The sequence below is a fragment of the Lepidochelys olivacea genome (genome assembly GCF_965140295.1).
Source record: "Lepidochelys olivacea isolate rLepOli2 genome assembly, chromosome: 3".
Classification (NCBI taxonomy): domain Eukaryota; kingdom Metazoa; phylum Chordata; order Testudines; family Cheloniidae; genus Lepidochelys; species Lepidochelys olivacea.
The window spans coordinates 85,074,116-85,095,833 of record NC_140413.1 but is presented as its reverse complement, the minus strand read 5'-3'; the positions used below and the strand labels follow the sequence as shown (position 1 = coordinate 85,095,833).

At 41.5% G+C, this 21,718-nt stretch overlaps 1 protein-coding gene across 6 annotated transcripts in view; it reads left to right on the top strand.

The window, feature by feature from the left end:
• Positions 1 to 21,718, top strand: part of WASF1 (WASP family member 1) — a 173,419-nt gene that overhangs the window by 110,569 nt on the left and 41,132 nt on the right. The gene's annotated exons all lie outside the window — the stretch shown is intronic.

The following is a 21,718-nucleotide window of genomic DNA, read 5'->3' as shown; positions in this document are numbered from 1 at the left end:
CTTCAAGGGGCAAAAATTTCTGGAAACTTGATATCAAGAATAAGGAAGACATAGGAGTTATCATGGACCCTCATAACTGATCCTATTGTAGTCAGTGATTATTTTATCATTGACTTCAGTGAGAGCAAGATTAGGCTAAAAAAGGATCTTTCCCAGTAACAACCCTCAAAGGTGTTCAGCTACAGTTAGTCAAAGATAACAGTAAGACATGGCCTTCTAGCCATATAAGTCAGTATTGGTTAACCAAATGCAATTTTTGAGTAAGTAATAGGACATAATTGGATTTATGTTAAAGTGTAACTATGATATGGCCTTAATGTATGGTTTGTTAGGCTTGAAGCTCACAGTAAGTGCCATCAGTCACCTAATTATAACAGTATTACACAACATACACTCTGGATTATGTTGTGATTGTTAAGAAAGAAGTTCAGGAGAGCTGGCAGATTCTCAAAGAGATAATATTAAAGGCACAACCGCAAACTAATCTTATGTGAAGGAAAGATAGAAAGAAAACTAAGAAGCTACTATGACTCTTTAATAACCTGAAAGTCAAAAAGGAATCCTACCAAAAGTGGAAACATGAACAAATTGCTACAGTTGAGTACAATAGAATAATACAAGCATGTAGGGACAAAATGAGAAAAGCTAAGACACAAGATGAGTTACACCTAGCAAAGGACATAATGTAGCCCACACACCTGGGTGTGGTGTTCTGTCCCTTCTAGTGGCACTGAGACCACTTAGACAGAGAGTTAAATGAGTCTGCTCAACAGCCTTGGCTAACAGACAGTTGGCTTTTGGCTTATGCTGTAGAGGCTCATGCACTAAGCTCCAGAGGTCCCCGGTTCGATCCCGCCTGCCAACGACCAGGGTCTGTCCGCGTTACAATAACAGGCAATAAGAAGAAGGTCTATAAATACATTAAGAGAAAGACGAAGGGAAGTTTTGGTCCACTACTTAGTGGGAAAGGAGAGCTAATAATGGATGATATCAAGAAGGCTGAGGTGTTCAATGCCTAGTTTGGTTCAGAATTCACTTAAGGGTACTTAAGGAACTAGCCAAAGCAATCTAGGAACTGTTTGTCATTATCTTCGAGAACTCTCAGAGGATGGGCGGGGTCCCAGAGAAGTGGAGATGGGCAAACATAGTACCTATCTTTAAAAAGGCAACAAAGAGGACCCGGGGAATGATAGACCAGTCAGCCTACCTTCAATACCTGGAAAGATACTGGAACAAATCATTAAACAATCCATTTGTGAGCATTTAGAGGATAATAGGGTAATAAGTAATAGCTAACGTGGATTTGTCAAGAACAAATCCTGCTAAACCAGCCTAATTTTCTTCTTTTACGAGGTTACTGGCCTAGCGGCTGGGGGAAAGCAGTAGCTGTATCTCCTTTTTAATAAGGCTTTTGACACAGTCCCACATGATATGCTCATAAGCAAACTAGGGAAATGTGATCTAGATGAAATTATTCTAAAGTGGGTGCACAACTGCTTGAAAAACCATACTCAGAGTAGTTATCAATGATTTGCTGTCAAACTGAGAGAATTCATCTAGTGGGACCCCACCGGGGTCCCTCTTGGGTCAAGAGCAGTTCAATATTTTCATTAGTGACTTGTATAATGGAGTAGAGAGTACGCTTATAAAAATTACAGGTTACACCATGCTGGAAGAGGTTGCAAGCACTTTGGAGGACAGTATTAGAATTCCGCAAAATGACTTGACAAATTGGAGAATTGGTCTGAAACCTGCAAAATAAAATTCAAGAACGAGAAGTGCAAAGTACTGCACCTAGGAAGAAAAAATCAAAAACACAACTACAAAATGGGGAATAACTGGCTAGGCAGTAGCACTGATGAAAAGGATCTTGGGGTTATAGTGGATCACAAATTGAATATGAGCCAACAGTGTGATGCAGTTATGAAAAAGGCTAATGTCTTTCTGGGGTGTATTAACAGGAGTGTCATATGTAAGACATGGGAGGTGATTGTCCCACTCTGCTTGGTGCTGGTGAGGCCTCAGCTGGAGTACTGTGTACACACTTTAAGACAAATATGGATAAATTGGAGAGAATCTAGAGGAGAGCAACAAAAATGATAAATGGTTTAGAAAACCCGATCATGAGGAGACGTTAGAAAAATGGGCACATTTAGTCTTGAAAAAAGATGACTGAGGGGGAGACCTGATAACAATCTTCATATATATTAAGGGCTGTTATAAGGAGAGTGGTGATCGATTGTTCTCTATGTCCACAGAAGATCGGACAAGAATTAATTGGCTTAATCTGTAGCACAGGAGATTTAGGTAAAGTATTAAGGCAATCTTTCCAGATATACTGACATTTAAGTTTTGTAATAAGCTACCAAAGGAGGTTATGGAATTACCATCAGATTAGACAAACACATGTCAGGGGTTCATGGCTCAGTGCCACGGGATGGAATACATTATCTGTTGAGGTCACTTCCATCCCTACATTTCTATGATTAAGGAAAAATATTGTTGTTTTGTAAAGTATGTGTAATTTCTAAAATGTAATTATAATATAATTACTTTGAATTACTACTTTGTAGTATAATTAAAGGCAGAGGAATAAATAGCATTAAAGATAATAAGCAATGAAGATTTTTTTTGCACTCTCAAATATTTTTTCTATATTTATTTTAAATGAATGAATACTTCACAAGGTTTAGAACCCTACAGGAGTCTTTCTGAAAAGGCTGTTTTTTCCCTGGAGCTATAGCAAAGTTAAAGGGCTGTCAAGTGAACCAATATGACGCTAGTTTGAACTGCCAGTATTGTAAGTGCTTTTTAACCACCAGGACACTAACATTTTCCAGACTGCCAGCCCAATGAATGCTAAAGAAGGCATATATATATATATATATATATATATATTCATATTCTCAAAAGGATAAAGGGCTTTCAGCTCCATCACGATCATTGAACCTGAGGTACATTTTAATTTCATTGAAATATTAAATGCTTTTGAAAGTGTATCTGTTTTTTCCACTTTTCTAATTTGGCCTTTGGTTGCACAGTAATATGACAGACAGTAATGGGGCTGATGATTTCTACTCAGTCTTGTTGTGGCTTTTAAAAAGTAAAATGTTTGCTATCTGTACTCCTTTTTCTCCCTTTTTGAGGAGGATTCCAGACAACCAGTCTGATTCTACCAGGAAGCAAGGAGGCAAAGACTAGGGAAAAGCCAAGGATATATAAAGCAAACTCCACTTCCCTTACCTTAGACCTTTCAGTGTGCTTTGCTTTCTCTCCTAGCAGTATAGAGCCTCAGCTCTTAAATGCAGTTCTTTTACCTCTAGCACAGTGGTCACCAACCCGTAGATCGCAATCAACTGATCGATCCTGGGGACTCTCCCAGTCGATCATGATCTCTGGCCGAGGTGGCACAGTGGGGCTGCCTACCACTAAGGCAGGCTCCCTGCCTGCCGCGACCCCATGCCACTCCTGGAAGCGGCCAGCATGCCTCTGTGGCCCCTGGGGGCAGGGGCAGGGGTGTCCACACGCTGCTCCTGCCTGCAAGCACTGCCCCCGCAGCTCCCATTGGCCAGGAACGGGGAACTGTGGCCAATGGGAGCTTTGGGGATGGTGCCTACAGAGAGGGGCAGCGCAAAGAGCCACGTTCCCCCGCTCCCCCTGGGGTCCACAGGGGGGTGTTGGGCCCCTCTGGGAGTGGCATGGGGCCGCGGCAGGCAGGGAGCCTGTCTTAGCCTCGCTGTGTCACTGACAGAGGTAAGTGCCTCCCAGTGGGAGGCTGCCCCTCCCAGAGCCAGCACCCCATTCCCCTTCCTGAACCCCAAGCCCCTACCCCAGCCTTGACCCCCCTCACAGAGCCAGCAGCACCCCATAACCCCTCCTGCACCCCAAACCCCTGTCCCAGCTCTGACCACCCTCTTAGAGTCAGCACCCCATACCTCCTCCTGCATCCCAGCCTCAGCCCTGGTCTCCACTCCAGAGCCAGCACCTCACACCCCCTCCTGCACCCCAACCCCCTGCCCCAGGCTCAGCCCAGATCCCTCTTCCACACTGCGAACCCCTCATCCCAGAGCCCACACCCCCTGCCAACCCCCTACCCCAGCCCAGTGAAAGTGAATGAGGGTGGGGGAGAGCAAGGGACAGAGAGAGGGGGGATGGAGTGGGCGGGGCTTTGGGGATGGGGCGTTGCCTCAGGGAAGGAGCAAGGTAGATCCTGGGTTGCCCTTACATTCAAAAAGTGAACTTGGGCATAAAAATGTTGGAGACCATTGCTCTAGCTCTTCCTCAAGGAGATTAGAAGAGAAGAGCAAGGACAACTTCAAGAAAAAGAAGAGGAAGAAGAGAGATAAGAACAGGAAGGACCCAACTAAGAAGGCCAAACAGAGTACTGTCTGGTGATCTTAGACTGTGCATGTTCCCAGTGCCAAAAAGAAGCTTGAAGAGCATCCACCAGACATTCCTATCCTGATTATGCAGGCCCATGTGGCAGGTAGACTATCAGAGAGAACCCTTCAGGTGATCCTGCAAGCTGCTATTCTTCAGAAGGAACATGGCTTTGCTTTTCAGACTCCTTATTCTCTCTTCCTGCATGGATTTGATTCCAGCCTACTGGTCTGTGGTGGGTTGAATTCAAGTGTTGTTTTTGAGTTCAGTGCTGCTTCTACTTCAGATTCCATTCAGTCATTACAGCCTAACGCTGGTGGCCCCTTCAGCTGCTTCTGCTCTCTCTTGTTTCCCAGTGCCAATTGTAATACTCCTGTTTGGAGCCCTTTTTCTTCCCTCTCTTCATCCCCTCCTTGGTAGTTGGATGCAGGTCTTTGTTGTCCCACAATACAATGGCTCAACCCCTATATAGGGTTTCCCTTTTTGCTGTCTGTTGGATAGTTGATGTGTGGACTGCCAGCCTATGTATCCTTTTTTTTCCCTAGTGAAAACCTCCCAGGGCAACTGCCTTCTCCTCAGGATGAAAAATAGGACCCCCCCTTAAGAAATCCAAAGAAAAGCATAACATGGACCCTTCATGTGCCAAGGACCCAGTGAACTGGGGGCAATGGTTGTCTCCCACATTTCCTGTCTTCTAAAATTCCTCTATCTTGACCCTAACTGGCAGGTCTGTACTGAAGATGGCTCTTAGTAGCATTAAGTGCTGATGCTAGCCTGCAGCACAACATGCATACTGTGAGATCCTGTCTGCTTTCAGTTGTGTCTCAGCAACCATGAATACAATGCTCCGGTCTAGTCTTTCCTTGGGGATTAAAACATGAGTGTATGATGCAGTTCAGCAATCATTTCGCAAAGCCGGACGTGTTAGCTGCCTCTAGCTCCTCAGATGCTCCTACTCTGTTTCTCCCTTCCCTGCAATTGACTTTGTGTCTTCCCTCACCAGCTGTGGATGTAGAAGCCAGGATTCCAGGACTTTTTGGTGAATAGAAATTTCTGTTTGTTTCTCAGTCACTGGATGCCGACTCCCCTAATCAGTGGTGGGCTGTCCCTCTGATTTTCTGCTCTGACCCAGGTTCACTCTGTCTGTTGGTTCAATTAGAGCTTCTCGTTGTCTCTTGGTCACTGGTAGGAGGTTCATCTTCTTTCCTTTGATCTTTAGTGGCAGCCAGCAGCTCAGATTTTCTGCCTTGGACAGGAGTTCAGGTCTCTGTTGGTTAATTAAGAGCTTTTGTATTCCTTTCAGGCCACTGGGTGAGGTTAATCACTCCCCATCTCCATTTTCACTGGCAGGTTTCCCACAAATTTTCTTTTGTGCCTTTCTTTTCTACACTCCCTACTCTTTGTGCAGAAGGCTCTCTGGAGTGCTCTTATAGTTGATCTTCCACAGCACTCCCCATTTAGCTACCAAGACTGTAAGTCTCCATAATTGTGCCATCATGAAGATTTCTCAAGATTCTTTAACACCCACTCTGGTACCTTTTCAAAGTCTTTCCAACTCCCTTGGTGTATTAGTTTGCCTGCAGATCCTATGCCAAGGTTCCTTGATTATGATTTTGGACCATAGATCCCTTGGTTTGGGTGCCTTCAGCTGACACTGGGGGAAGGAATTTGGTTATATATTGCCCCTGCTGCCTTTGATTCCATGGATACTATGCAAATTCCAAGTGGACAGGGCAGTTTCCATCCTTTTTACTCTCAGATGGGCTCAGATGCCCTGACCTTCAAGCTCCTTGACCCTCCAATGGAACATACATGGGCCTCTCAGGCTGTCCTGATATACTTCTCCAGAGGCCATTTCTCTTCCTCAGTCCAATCCCACTAAGCCCCCTGGTCTGGAAGATGAACAAAGCAGTTACAGAAGAAGGCTTCTCCCCCGAGGCTATAAATGCATTGTCTAAGTAGTTACAGTCCCTCAACCAAGAAGCTTAATGAAGATTATGTATGACCTTTTCTGTTGGGGGTGCATTAAGAGGTATCACATTCACCAGTTGTTCACTACAACAAATCTTTGAGATAAATTTAGCCATATTCACTTCCTGCCTTTGAATTCAGGTTTTATCCATAACTGCATTCTGAAGTTTGATGGCTCCAAGTTTTTCAAGTCCTTAAAGAGACCAGTTTTCAGAACATCATCCTTCAGTAGTACTTGCCTTCTATTATTCAGTCTGTGAGTACATGCATGAAAACTCTCCCTGCATCTGTTGATGGTGAAAGTTGCTCTTTTAGTCATTATAACCTCAGTTCAGTATGTTGAAGGCGTAAACTCTCTAGTTATTGAAACCCTGTTTTTACTATGTTTCCTTAGCAAATTGGTTTTACAGTTGCCTTTGGAGTTCCTTCCTATATGGCTTATTCTTGGGGGACTTCTGCACCAAAAAAATTTAAAAATTCTGTACCAAAAAATTAAAACTTCAGCACACAATATTTTAAAATTCTGCTTATTTTATTTGTCAAAATAACACAATATAATCACACCAGTTTCAATTATTTTGGTAATTTATTTTAAAATATCTGTCAGCAAGTATGTCTGTAACAGTACAGACAAAAAAAATTCACGTAATATTTTTTTTTAAATAGATTCCTTACTGGGCATATTAATACAGAACTTTGAGTAATTCATTTAAGCAACAATACAGAAAAATATTTTCTGCACCCCTCAGAAGCAGTGCAAAGGCCTGGGGGAGTTGGGGTAACAGAAGAGCTGAGGGAGAGGGAAGGAGCCTGAGCATGAACTTGGAGGGTTTTTGGATGTGGGTGGGAGACATACGGAACAGATTTTGGGGCAGGGAGAGAGGAGGGATTGTTAGGGAGTTGGGAAGCCTCCCCCATGCAGACCCTGGCTTACCCCAAGCCTCTCCTATTCAGTCAGGTACATCTGCCCCATCCCCATGTGTCCCTGCACCCCCCTGTCCCCATGTGGCCTTGCAGCACCCTTCCCATTCAACCCCTGGCTCAGTGCTGTCACCCCACTAGCTCCTGAGCCCGTGCCCCAGTCTGTTCCCCCAACTAGTCCTTCTGAACCCTAGTCTGTGTCCCCCTCACCTCCCCCCCAGCAGCCCTGTGTGCCCCACTCTGTCTGTCCTAACGTGGCTCCGGCAGACATGCTGCTCTGATGAACGCAGCCGGCTGCTGGCTGTTCTCGTGCCACAGCAGCTCCTGGTGGGTGAAGGACAGAACTGCAGCACTTCTCTGGTAGAATGTATTTTCTGTGGGGAAAAAAATTCTGCACTGAGTATGAATTCTGCATGTGCGCAGTGGCACAGAATTTCCCCAGGAGTAAATGCTTTATACTTCCATGTAAAGGAGCCCATGGTCCTGTTGACTGACTACCCATATTTTTCTTCCACTCTTGAGGGCAGACTACATGTTCTGGATGCTGAGAGAGACATTGCAGAGACAAGAAACTCTATTATGAAATTCAAGATTTCAGTACTTTAAATGAAACTGATGTGTATTGTGGTTTTGGTTAGATAATTTATGTATAGTTTTGTTCTGAGTTCATATAGATATTACAAAGGAAGCAAAGAGACATATAGCTAAATAAAGATAAGATACAAGATGTGTATGATGACATTATAACACGAGAGCAAATCTGTTGTCCTGTTGGTTTTAATAAAGCATTTTTATTGAAAAAATTGGAAATAAGAAGAGAGAAAAACAGCACCAATTGAGAAATTAGGATGATATGTATGTAATTCTCTGCTTGGGGCTATTCTCAAAATAAACTGAAACAGGGCTAGAGCCCTGTTTGCTCTAGCAAATCAGTCACTGCAGTGATGTTAGTAATGCTAATGGCAAGCAGCAAACAAAACAAAAAGCCCAGGATAAATTTGTGCAGCATATTATCACAAGTTTTCAGTACACAAAATCCTGCCATGAACCAGACCACATGTCAGTTTATGTCTCTAGCAGGCAGTTCTCCTGTCACATAAAAATCCAGAAATTATTATAATGATATTTCCAAAAATAATTTGGCTGATGTCCCAGCAGTTGTAGGAGCAATGGGTAGCAAACTATAGATCTTTCTTTATCTTTCTCACATATTGTCATCGGAAAGGTAATGTCCATGATACGTGTTGTGGTATAACAGCAAGCCACTGAACAGCTAGTGGAGGCTTTTTGGTGATCCACTTCTGCTTTTTGTGTATGTACATAGAGAACACAATTGCCCACTGAATCTCTGTGGACAAATGTGCGATAACACCTATTTTGTGCCTTTTTCATATCTTCTATTTAAAGGAAGACTGTGTAACCCATTTAGTTCTCAAAATATTTTCCTTAAAGAAAGGTAAATGCCATCCTGCATCTGTGTAAAATAAAATTAGAAAAAACAATTATTATTTTACTATGGATCCTTAGCAGCTTATGCAATGTGCAGCTAAGATGGTTACATTAGCCTGACAGGCTTCATTGGCTAGTGAGCCTTAAGTAAATGACTGGGAACCAGGAACTCTTGAGTTCAAATCCCAGCTCTTCCATTAACTCACTCCGGAGCTGTGGGAAAGCTAGTCTTGTGGCATCTGTTTCCTCATCTGTAAATACTACTTTTCTATCTCACAGTGTATTGTGGGGCTCCATTTGTTAATGTTTTTCATAAAATTACTATATGTTAGTAGTCTGAATATACTTGTGCATGGGCACATTTTCATTGCATGACCATAAGGGAGGCTTTGACTATGTTATCCAGTTTGGGTTCCATAAGACTAGAGGTGGCTCCACCAGTGGAATGTGCTAGTGCAGTTCCCCTTCAAAGAGTACCTCCTGCTGATGTGGTGTTATGTACTGAAAGATCCTGCTGCTGGTGCTGCCTCCTTCTGCTTCGTCATGGCTTTTTCATGAAGTCTTTCTCTGTTGATCTTCATAGACTGTGCACCTATTTCTTTTTACCTTTATATCGTGTGTGTTTGAATACAACTGTAAGCTGGGGTAAGCTCCTGGAGGCAGGACCTTGTTTAAGTATTCTCATAAAACATTGTAGGAAGGCCGGGTTTAAATATTAATATTAGTCCCAGTGATATTGCTTACTGGATTTTTGAAAGTATTTTGGCTTTCCATTTTGGGGAATTATGAGGATATGAACTGACCCAGAAGACAGACCAGCTTAGGAGGTACTCCCCTGAGACCTTGTGTACAGTGCTGTTCAAGTCAAAGATCTTTACGTTTTCTCTTAATTATGATGTTGAGCAGACAACCTTATAGTTAGCATATTATGATCTATGCAGTTTACTCTGGTCCTTGTGTCTCAGTACAAGTACTGTATCCTACAGTTGCACAGGTGATCCGTGGAAGAATATTTTGTAGAAATCTGCTTGGGAACTGTAGGGTGAGTTTCCACTTGATTGTAGGCCTCAAGTCAGTGAGGTATTGGGGAAATAGCTTTAGTTTGCATTGAGATGGACCATGGTTCTTTGCATATAATTTGAATGAATTAGCTGATCAATTAAAGAGATGCCTTGGTTTTGACATCTTTGAGTCTAAGCATCAACCTTCTGTGTTTTTTCCCTCCACTACGGAAGTCTGTAAAACAGATCTTATTTATGAGCCCACTGGGCTATTTGGGGCTTTTATGCTCTGAAAACTTGGTTTTGATGATACTAGTCCCTTGGGCCCTCATTTAACATCTTTAGTGTTTTAACTTTTAAATAAACTTTTTTAGCTGGCCTTTTCTTCTGTCAGATTGAGTTGGAGAACTAATAAGTTTTAGTGTGTTTGTCTTTTGTTTGGGTAAAAATTATCCTTATTTACATTTTTTTTAGGGACGTTGATTTCGTTAATCTAGAATTAGTTCCTAGATACAAGAGGCTTACCTGAATTGGCTCTCACACTTTAAGAACTTGTCTTTAGATTTTGGGGTGCTTGTTTTATTTTATCATTTGGAACCACACAATTTCTTTGGGTTGTTTTCTTGTGATTCAACCTAGTTCACGGATTACAGAAATGGTTTCCTCATGGGTATATACAATAATGTATAGGATGAGAGGAAAAGCATTATAAGTTGAAGTTATTTACCAGTGTTCTATTTGCCATAATTGTCATCTTCCCCCATAAAAATTCCCAGTCCCCTGTGTGGTTCATTTGGGTAGCTGGTTTTAATTGATTAGCTTGGAAAATTTCTTGGCATCAGGAAGAAATGGAAGTGGGAGGGCAAAAATATCTATATGTCTACTCTGAGTGACAATCCTTTCTCCCTGGTTTATGGAGATGTATCACTCTGTGTGTGTATGTATAATGGGGGAAGATGTAACTGCAACATACAGAATTGCCATTAAGTAATGTTTCTTTTTCTGCCTATTTCTTGCACTCTCTCTCGCTCACTCTTTTTCTTGTCTTCTGTAACTTGGTAAAAGAATCTATCATTTGGCAGCTCTTCTTACTACCTTAGCAACAGTAGTTCTCCGGACACCAGCAGCTGTTGTTTCAGCTTCCTAAGCACTCTTCTCTGTATTTCTTGCTTTCTGATTGCATCTATACAAGAAAATTGCATATCCACTTTCCAGCAATGGTGCAGCTGCACTGACATTACCAGTGGTGCAAGGTTACCGGAAACCAGGCTCAGGCATTTTCAGCATGCATGACATACAGCTGCTATTACTTGTGTAGCTGCACCATTGTTAGAAAGTGTGTATCCAATTTTCCTATGTAGATGCAACCTCTGTGTTTCTTTCACAACTGCCAGTCAGGCTTACCTTTCTTTTAACTGAGCTGTCCTTTGTATACAGTGACCATATGCCACATGAGAAATCCAGCTCTCTACTTCCATTCTTCTCTCATCTCCCCATCTGATGGAGAGATCCCTTTGCCACTTCAATAGGAATTTAAAAAGTCCAAAAGGTAGCACTTTAGGTAAGTTCTGCCCCAAGATCGGTTAGACAGGTGATCCACTATGGTAGCTAAAGTAACACCATCGGGTCAAAACTCAAATTTGTAATGTTTTTAACATTACATTTTTACTGTTAATACCTCAAATACCTGAAAATGAACTCTGCTTTAAAATCAAGTTTATCTATTAATTTTTAAACTTTTCATATGCTGACTAATGCTAATATTTATGGAAAGAACTGTTTAAACATCCTGGCACTTGTTGAACATGTGTTGTAGCAAAATTACATCATTGTATACACTGCTCTACACTGAGTGCCTAGATGTGCTGTGTTTTCAGAGAAGTGAATATAAGTGTTTAGGTGTATTACAGTATTTTTTTTGTGCTGAATGCTGTAATTAAAAAGGCAAAAAGTTTCCATTGTAACTTCCTGTTTTCATACATTCATAGCTTTGAAATATTAACTTCTGAGGTAGAAGCCTTCAGTGTTTCTGCCCACTGGTGAGTTTTTGTTGGAAATTTGAGCAAAATCCTTTAAGGTGAAAAAATTCTTTTTGCATTTAAGAAGCTTGTTTTCACTATGATCAGTAAAGGTTTATTGTACCATATTGATTCTGAGCTATATTATTAAGGTTTTTAAGTGGTCTCTACTTAGCCCCTGGTTATATGCCCACAGTTAACGGGAACATTTCAGCACCTATCTGTTTTGATTACAGAGCGTGACATCTAAATTTTGTTACTTTTGCATGCAGTTAATTGTAATGGCAAAATTGTGGATTCAAAATTGGAGTCTGGTCCATGTCTAACACACTTCGTTAAGTCTTCAAGGTTAATGGTGACCAGATACTCAGCTAAGATTAACAACAAGGGGGAAAGAACGCAAGCTAAAATAGGGAAAGAATAGGTTAAAGAATGTTCAGGTATGTTTGATGTATTCAAGTTGGCAAGGCCTGATGAAGTTCATCCTAAATTACTTAAGGGTGCTAGCTGATGCAATCCTGGAACCATTAGCAATTATTTCAGGAACTCATGGAGTACTGGTGAGGACCTAGAGGACTAGAGAAGGGCAAACATAGTACCTGTCTTTAAAAAGGGGAGCAACGAGGACCTGGGGAATTATAGAACAATCAGCCTAACTTGGATACCTGGAAAAATACTGGAACAAATTATTAAGCATTTGTAAGCACCTAGAGGATAATAGGGTGATAAGTAATAGCAGCATGGATTTGTCAAGAACAAATCATGCCAAACCAGCCTAGTTTCCTTCTTTGACAGGATTATTGGCCTAGTGGATGGGGAGAAGCTATAGACATCTAAGGCTTCTGTCACAGTCCCACGTGACATTATCATAAGCAAAACTAGGGAAATGTGGTCTAGATGAAATTACTATAAAGAGGAGCCATAACTGGTTGAAAGATGATAGTTATCAATGGTTTGCTGTCAAACTCAAAAGATGTATTTAGTGGGGTCCCACTAGGTTGACCAGGTGTCCCAATTTTATAGGGACAGTCTTGATATTTGGGGCTTTCTCTGATATAGGTGCCTATTATCCCCCACCCCCTTCCTGATTTTGCACAAATGCTATCTGCCACCCAAGGTCCTGCAGGATTCTGTCTGGGTCTGGTACCATTCAATATTTTTATTAACGACTTGGATAATGGAGTGTTGAGTATGCTTATGAAATTTGAAGAGGATGCCAAGCTGAGTGGGACAGCTATAAACACTTTGAAGGGCAGACTTAGAATTCAAAATGACCATGACAAATTAGAGAATTGGTCTGAAATCAACAAGATGAAATCCAAGGAAGACAAGAGCAAAGTTCTGCACTTAGGAAGGAAAAATCAAATGCACAACTACAAAACGGGGATTAACTAGCTAGGCAGTACTACTAATGAAAAAGGTTCTGGGGTTTATAGTGGATCACAAATTAATCCAACAATGTGATGTAGTTGTGAAAAAGGCTACTATCATCCTGGGGCAGATTAAGAGGGGTGTCATATGCAAGACATTGAAGATAACTGGCCCATTCTACTCCGCACTGGTGAGGATGCTCAACTACTGTGTCCAGTTTGGGGCATCACACTTCAGAAACGATGTGGGCAATTTGGAGAGAGTCTAGAGGAGAGTAACAAAAATAATAAATGGTTTAGAAAACCTGACCTATGAAAAAAGGTTAAAAAATAATTAGGCATGTTTAGTCTTGAAAAAAGAAGATTGAGCGGGAAGCTGATAAGTCTTCAAATAAGTTAAAGGCTTTTAAAAAGAGGATGGTGATCAATTGTTCTCTATGCCCACTGAAGGTAGGACAAGAATTAATTGGCTTAATCTGCAGCAAGGGAGATTTAGATTAGACATTAGGAAGAAGTTTCTAACTATATGGGTAGTTAAATCCTGGAATAAGCTTCCAAGGGAGGTTGTGGAATCCTGTCATTAGAGATTTTTAAGAACAGGTTGGACAAACACCTGTCAGGGATGGTCTAGGTTTAGGTCCTGCCTCAATGTGGGGGTTGGACTTGATGACCTCTTGTGGTCCTTTCCTGCCCTACATTTCTATGATTCTGTGTGCCATAGAGATTATACTGTACAACCTATAAAACATCTGCACTAATTTACTCTTGTTTGATCATCACTTTAGATTACTCTGTATATTTTAAGATTTATTATAATTTCTTCCAGGTTTTAATATAATCATTGTTTCCCTTCTTTCCATCCACTGTATTACCATTTTTGAAAGTAACAAATGTAATTAGTAATCCTGTGACAGACTGCTTCTAATTCAATAAATTAGACATTAACACACAAAGCTTCAGGGATTAAGGTGAAACACCTATATGCTTCCCCTTTATCTTAGACGTTAAATAAAAAAATAGGTTGAATGAAATCAGGACGCAGAACCACATAAGCCCGTTGCCAGTCTTAGTTCCTAATAGGTTTGTCAGGAGATGCTTTTCATAGATTTCAGATTTTTTAAAATGTCAGAGAAACTGAAAATATATACTATTTTAAAAGCTCATTTTAAAAGCTCCACAGGATGAGGCTGTACTGCAGCTTGAGAGAATTTAGCAGAAACCTCACTTGAGACCTTTTTTAAAAAAACTGTAACATTTCTGTAGCCAGTTTTCTTGGAATTGTATAATATAAGGATACAGGAAGTGCCACATTGAATCACACCAGCAGTCCCTCTAATACAGTATCATATTTCTGATGCTATTCAATATCAGATGTTTCAGAGGACGATGCAAGAAACCCCATATTGGACAATTATAGAAAAACCTTCTAATCTTTGGTTGTTTTATGCTCTGAAGCATGACAGATTATATCCTTTATATGCAAAACTCAACTCAACCTTAATTTTGGAGTTCCAACCAGCAGATCCATAATTTAATCCTATCCAATGTGATTATGCATATTCTTGCTATCCATATAATGTCTAGTCCTTGTTAGCAGCTCATTTCTTTCTTAAGTTTCTTCAGAATTTTTGGATGAATACCATTCAGTCCTGGTGAGTTTTTTCTTTAATTCCTCAGTCTGCTCTAGTACCACCTCTTCTGACAAACTGCACTCTGACACGGCCACATCTTTATTACTTGAAAAGAATAGATATCTCCTCACCATCCTTTGTGGTGATGTCTGATGCAAAGAAATCGTTTAGCTTCTAAGCAATTTCCTTACTTCCTTAATGGTTCCCTAGTAGTCTGGCAGACCCACTAATTCTGCCCCAGGGTGGCTTCTTGCTTCTGATATCATTAAATAATATTTTATTTCTTCATAGTCTTTGGTTAATTGCTCTTTTAAAATATCTTTTAGCACTTCTAATTTCTATGTTAGATTTTATGTGCCATAATTTGTTTCTTTCTGTAGGGTTTACTTGTGCTGGATTTCTATTACGATGGATATATATATTTTGTTTAATTAACCTTTTGTACCTTGCTATGTAACTCTATTATTTTTTCCTTCCCTTCCTTGTTCCTTTGTATTTATAGGTCTGTATTCCTTCTGAAACTGCTGTTTAAGTAGACTCCATGCTGAAACTAAGGATTTTAAGATAAGAACTAAGGAACTGATCCAAACACCCATGGGAATCTTTTCAGTGACTTCAGAGGACTTTGGATCAAGCCCTTAGACCCTTTTGGGAACTGAGATAGAGAAGAAGGAAAAAAAAGCCCCAAAATAATCAGAACCCAATAACTAGTAGTCTGGAGCTGCTCTTTCTACAGAAGCTGAATGCATATTTCCCCTCAGGATTTCAAGTGATCCCGGTGAACAGATGTTGTCCAAAATCATCACTTCTAATAATGAATCTGTTCATTACTGAACTTTTAGAGCATGGCAGCAGGGTCCACATAACTACTTAGTGCACAGCAGGCTAGTGCAGGGTAGATTCACTCTCCAGCTTGTCACGCACTAAGTCTCTGTACAGGCAAGCCGTGAGACTCTCAGTGCTAGAATGAGTTTGGTGGAAAGCATCTTTTTGTTTCTAAAATTGTCCCTTGAAGGGATGGGGATCCTAAAGTGAGGATATTTTTAATAAAAATAAAAATCACAAATAAGGAGAACTGACAGCCTATAGGTGTTCAGCACCAAAAATGTTGAATTTTTACCAAATGCTAGCTTGAATCATTTGGTTTAGTGAATCCCCCAGAACCAGTAAGATGGAAAATTGTGGTTATTACTCCTTAAGAAAATAAGAGGAGAGCCACTAATGGAAATTGTGAAATGTACCCCTTATTGACTTAACAACTTTTGACTCATTTTGAGAAAGATGATTTTGAAATCCTGAAAGTAACGTTGCCAGCTGGAAATCTAGTCCGTTTCAAAAAATGAATTAAAAGCAGCCTCAGGTACTACACCTGCTATTGAGTAGTCCAGAAAAATTTTGTTTTACAGTTACATATTCCTATCTAAAAAAAAAAATAACTCCCTTATAGCTGTGTAAAACACCCACATGAAAAGGAGAAACTCACTGACTGATTATGCAAGGGAAATAGTGATATTGACTAAACCCAAAGTCCTATCAAATTACACAAAGAAAAGAACATTAGAATATTTTGTCTAATCTTTGTTTTAGGAATCACATGTAATTTGTAACAATATTAGGTAACACCTACATTAAAAACAAGATCTGTTCTCAATTTAGGGAATTATGTCTGATAAAAATAATTACCTTTCTGGAACTACAACAGAAGTTGATACATTTTTGGACCAGAACCAGTATACAATTGAGGCTGTGGAGCAAGTAAAAGGCTGGGTGGAGAACTCTGAGACATAAGACTTTGTTGAGGAAAGCATATAATAGCTTTAGAGCCTCTCTCCCCCACATGGCTGGTTCTCTGCAAGAATAAGTGTTTGAACAATTTTTCTTCTGTACCTTTTTCTGAGAGTTGAAACTTTATTTGTTGATAAGTTCATAAGTGCATATGATGTGGCAAGTTGTATTTAGCAGTTGTTTTTGGCCTGCATAGTGAGGGGTTCCTTCCCAAACTGGTTTGCTAAGCTGCCACCCTCCACTTCTTCAGACCAATTTCTAGTGATTTGGCCACAAAGAGACATTTTTTATTTTTACATATTTAGGAAAGCTGCTGACAAAAAAATGTCAACGGTACAATGCATGTGCCTTTGCTGAGTAACTTTGTAATTGCTATGGCCTTTCCTTTGTCCTTACATCTACACTTCACTGCTTTGTTGTCTTTCTCATTTGTGAAATTAGATTTGTAAACAATTGGAGGGAGGGGCAATTTATGCATACTGTAAAGTGTGTAAAATAGTTTTGGGCACTGTAAGATAGTAAGTTGAAAATGAATACATATAGTCACTATTTGACCTGTCCACACTAAAGGTTGAGACAGCTTGCCAACGGTTTGTGCTTTAGAGCAGGAACAACAGTACTTTAACTACACTAAGCCCTGGGTCTCCTGAGTTTAAAACCATGCTGCAACTGAAAAATGTCCTATCTACAGATAATGTCTACAGTAGAATTTCATCAAGATGATATGCCAAAACTTCTAACTTTACTGGACCTGTGGATTTTGCTGACTTGCACCTGGTATGGTACCATTCTGAAGAGTAGTTTTGTCTTGAGAAGTTAATAATATAATTACTGAGCACTGAGCTGAATATTTTGGCTGTTTGTTATTTTTTTATGAAGCCTTCATATATTAGGAACTTCCTGGATGTCCCTCTTTAGTTTTTTCCCATCTGTAGCAGATAAAAGCAACCTTGTTGCTGGTCTGGAATATCTCCTAGTCAACTTCGAGGACTGAGTTCTGGGAATATTTTATTCATTTTAGAATTTTAATATTTTTTACACTTTTTCAGTCAGGACAGCTCTTCAAAGGGAACAGTGCCTCAGCAGCTTTTAGGCAGTTCCCATTAACCAATCTACAGAGGGCTCAAAGCAATAAAGAATCTGGCTTTCTAATGGCTGCAAATCACTTGTCCCTGTTATTGTGCCTTGCATATTTGGTCTGCTAGTAGGAGGTCCTGACCTGCTAATGTGGCTGGAGGACTGGCTACAAATCTCCATTATTGTGCTCAGCAGCACACTTGATCTGCAGCTTTCAGCCCCAGGTATTCTGCTATCCCACAGGAACCCCTAGTTGATGGAGAATGAAGTAAGTGAGTTAGGATGCTGTACTGGTCCATTGAATTCTGTCATCTGAAGCAAACCACATAAGGAGGTCAGATGCTTTTCAGTAGTGGGTTCAGGATCTTCTGTTTTCTCATGGCCAAAATGGCTTATGAGTCCATGGGAGTGAGATCTGCTGTGACACTATATTGGTCTCTTGTAGGCCACAGTGGCAAGGTCACTTTGTTCCTCTTGTGTAGAGGAGCATTTTATAGCTAGTCAAGTGAAGCTCAAGGTTTCTCATATTCCACCCTGATTGACAGTCTATTCTGGTAAAGGTGGCAATATCCAGCAGCACTGTTGTCTTCCTTATTGTTTCTTGTTCTGTGTCCTTCCCCCACCACTTCTTTCATAGCTTAGAGCATCGAAGAAAATGTTCAAGGAGTGAGCATGAATAATTGTGGTTGCACTACATTGGTTCTCTTCTCATTGATACTCCAAACTCATGTCAAAATCACTAGTCCTCACTCCTTTAAAATGACCTTCTGTTTCAAGGATTTGTACCCTGTTACCTATAATCCAGCAAGGTTCTTCAGAGGGTGTACGAAAGAAGACCAGTGGTCTCCACCTAGTGGCACTGTAAAAGAGTTCAGTGTGTGCTCCCAACTGGCATGGAATGGGGCAGGATTTTGTCTACACTCAGCCATAGCCCCATTGAGGCATTGTCAATATTGATAGTGCCATGGCTTCCCAACATCTTGTATTCAAGCACTGGGATTTTGGCTGCACCAATAAAAGAGCATCTGTAACCTCACTTGAAGAGTTCAACACCTTGTCTAGCATGAAGGATGTACATAAATTAATGATTAAGAATAGGGATATGCTGGATTTGAAAAAAAAACAAAAAAACAAAAAAAAACCCCAAAACCTGCATGCTCAAGAGGTAAGAAAGCACTTGGTGCCAATAGGTGTTGCATCCTGATTATTATTCACAGAAAATTCAGCTATACTTTGTCAACTTTTATATGTAGGGCCCTAGCAAATTCACGGTCCATTTTGGTCAATTTCACAGTCAGGGGATTTTAAAAATAATAAATTTCCTGATTTCAGCTATTTAAATCTGAAATTTCATGGTGTTGTAATTGTAGGGGTTCTCACTCAAAAAGGAGTATGGGGGGGGAGGAGAAGTAACAATGGCATGCTATGGTACAGTATTGCCACCCTTATTTCTGTGCGGCTGCCTGCAGAGCTGGGCCCTCAGTCAGCAGCCGCCACACTCCGGCTATCCAGCTCTGAAGGCAGTGCACAGTTAAGGGTGACCTTATCATGATGACCCGCCCTCCCCCCCAAATAACCTTGTGATCCCCCCTGCAACTCCATTTGGGGTCAGGATCCCCAATTTGAGAAACACTGGTCTCCCCCGTAAAATCTGTATAGTATGGTGTAATACCACACAAAAGACCAGATTTCACAGTCAGTGATGCATTTTTTATGGCCATGAATTTGGTAGGGCCCTATTCTTCTTCAAGTGATTGCTCATGTCCATTCAAAGAGGTGTGTTCCAATAGAACATGCTGCATGCATGATCGTCGGAAGTTTTTACCCTAGCGGTACACGTCGGGTCAGCTGTGGAGCCGCCTAGAGTGGCGCCTTTGTGGTGGTATATATAGGTCCCTGCCGCCTGCTCAGTTCCTTCTTACCACCATTTCAGAGTAACAGCCGTGTTAGTCTGTATTCGCAAAAAGAAAAGGAGTACTTGTGGCACCTTAGAGACTAACCATTTTATTTGAGCATAAGCTTTTGTGAATGCATCCGATGAAGTGAGCTGTAGCTCACGAAAGCTTATGCTCAAATAAATTGGTTAGTCTCCAAGGTGCCACAAGTACTCCTTTTCTTCTTACCACCATTGACGGTCATTGGAGCAACTGGTCTCTTGCTTTAGCAAGTGCTTCCTTGTGGTTTCCCCTGTATTTAGTTGTTATCCTTCACTATCTTAGTCAGTTAGTCAGTTTGTTAGTACATTTAAGTTGGGGGCTTCCCCCTCCCGATATCTTTCCCCATCGCTGGGGCATGCCGCGGCCCCAGGGGTTCAAGCTGTGTAATAGGTGTGGTAAGCCTATGCCCAGAGGGGATCCACACGCCGCTTGTCTGAAGTGCCTGGGAGAGGGTCATTTGCAAGACAAATGTACCATCTGCAGAGGCTTCAAGCCCAGAACTAAGAGAGAGAGACTACCGCCTCAAGCTCCTCTTCATGGAGTCCGCTCTCCAGCCCCAACCGGCTCAAGAGCTGGCACCGGCAGCCTCGGTGCACAGCGCACCAGCCTCAGTGCAGGACATCTGGGCACCGAGGCAGGACTCACATAAGGAGCATTAGCACCATTCCCCTGAAGTGAAGGCTGGCTCATCGGTGTGGCACCGATCACAATCCCCAGTGCCCCATAAGAAAAAGAAGGCAGAAGGGGGCTGCTCCCCCACCAAGAAGAGCGGACAGGACTTCAGAGTGGTGCATCCCACTTTGGGACACCAGAACGCTGGTCCGTCAGTCCCAGCACTGTCAACTCCAGCCTCGAAGTGGAGGTCCATCGAGTCTGGTGTCGGTGGACCCTCCGTTCTGGTAAATGTTGGAAGAGGACCTGGACCTGCCCTCCACACCAGACACTTTTGAGGCTGTGCGGGACTTAATTGCCATGACAGCACAGTCCCCAGCCTCCTCTTCCCGTGCATCAGAACATGCTATGACCTGGCTAAGATCCCAGCCCCAGTGTTGATGGCACACTCCACAAGAGCGCAGGCCTCTTCCGCTGCGTTCCTCTCACAAGTCCCCATTCAGGATATATGCAATGCAGCAACATGGTCTTCCATCCACACCTTCACGTCGCACTATGCCATCACTCAACAGGCGAGGGGCAGTGCGGCCTTTGGCAGGGCAGTACTGCAATCAGCAACTTGGTGAACTCCAACCCCTCCTCCATCGAAACTGCTTGGGAGTCACCTATTGGAATGGACATGAGCAATCACTTGAAGAAGACAAGACAGTTACCTACCTTTTGTAACTGTTGTTCTTCAAAATGTGTTGCTCATGTCCATTCCAAATCCCGCCCACCTCCCCTCTGTCGGAGTATTCCAGCAAGAAGGAACTGAGCAGGTGGCGGGTCGGCAGGGACCTATATACACCACCACAAAGGCACCCCTCCAGGGGGCTCCACAGCCGACTCGACGGGTACCGCTAGGGTAAAAACTTCCAACAATCGTGCATGCGGCAACACATCTCGAAGAACAACAGTTACGAAAGGCAGATAACCATCTTTTTATATGAATGAAATAAATAGCAGAATTCAGAATTGATAATTCAGAATAACAACACAGTTGGTTCTCTTTTTCCATTATTTACTTATTCCATTTTAAATAAGTATTATATTATATTTAAATAATATTATAAGCTTGACCCAAAGTGACACCTGTGATTAGACTTAGTGTAGTACAGCATTGTGTGGAGGAGTCACACAGAAGACAGAGCTGCAACACAAATTAAGGTTTGAATTTACACTATGTTGCTTATTTCTCTCAGATCTGTGTGACCAAGATTAACTTTTAGTTCAGACCTGGTTCAGAATGTGATTGGTGAGCATAATAAAATTAATGGTGACATTCCCATGCCTAAGTTCAGAATGGGTTTTCTTCTTTCCTGGTTTACTGAAGTGAAAGCTATATTGACCCCACCTTTGGAGGTTTACAAGCCTATGAAAGAATCATGGAAAGTTTCTTAAGAACTTGATTTAAGTAACTCATAAAAAGTACCCTGCTTCTTTTTACAGAAGAAAGCACACTAGAAATTTTTAAAAGGCTTCATCAACTGCAAAAGCCATGGATTTTTTCATGTGTAATATGTGATG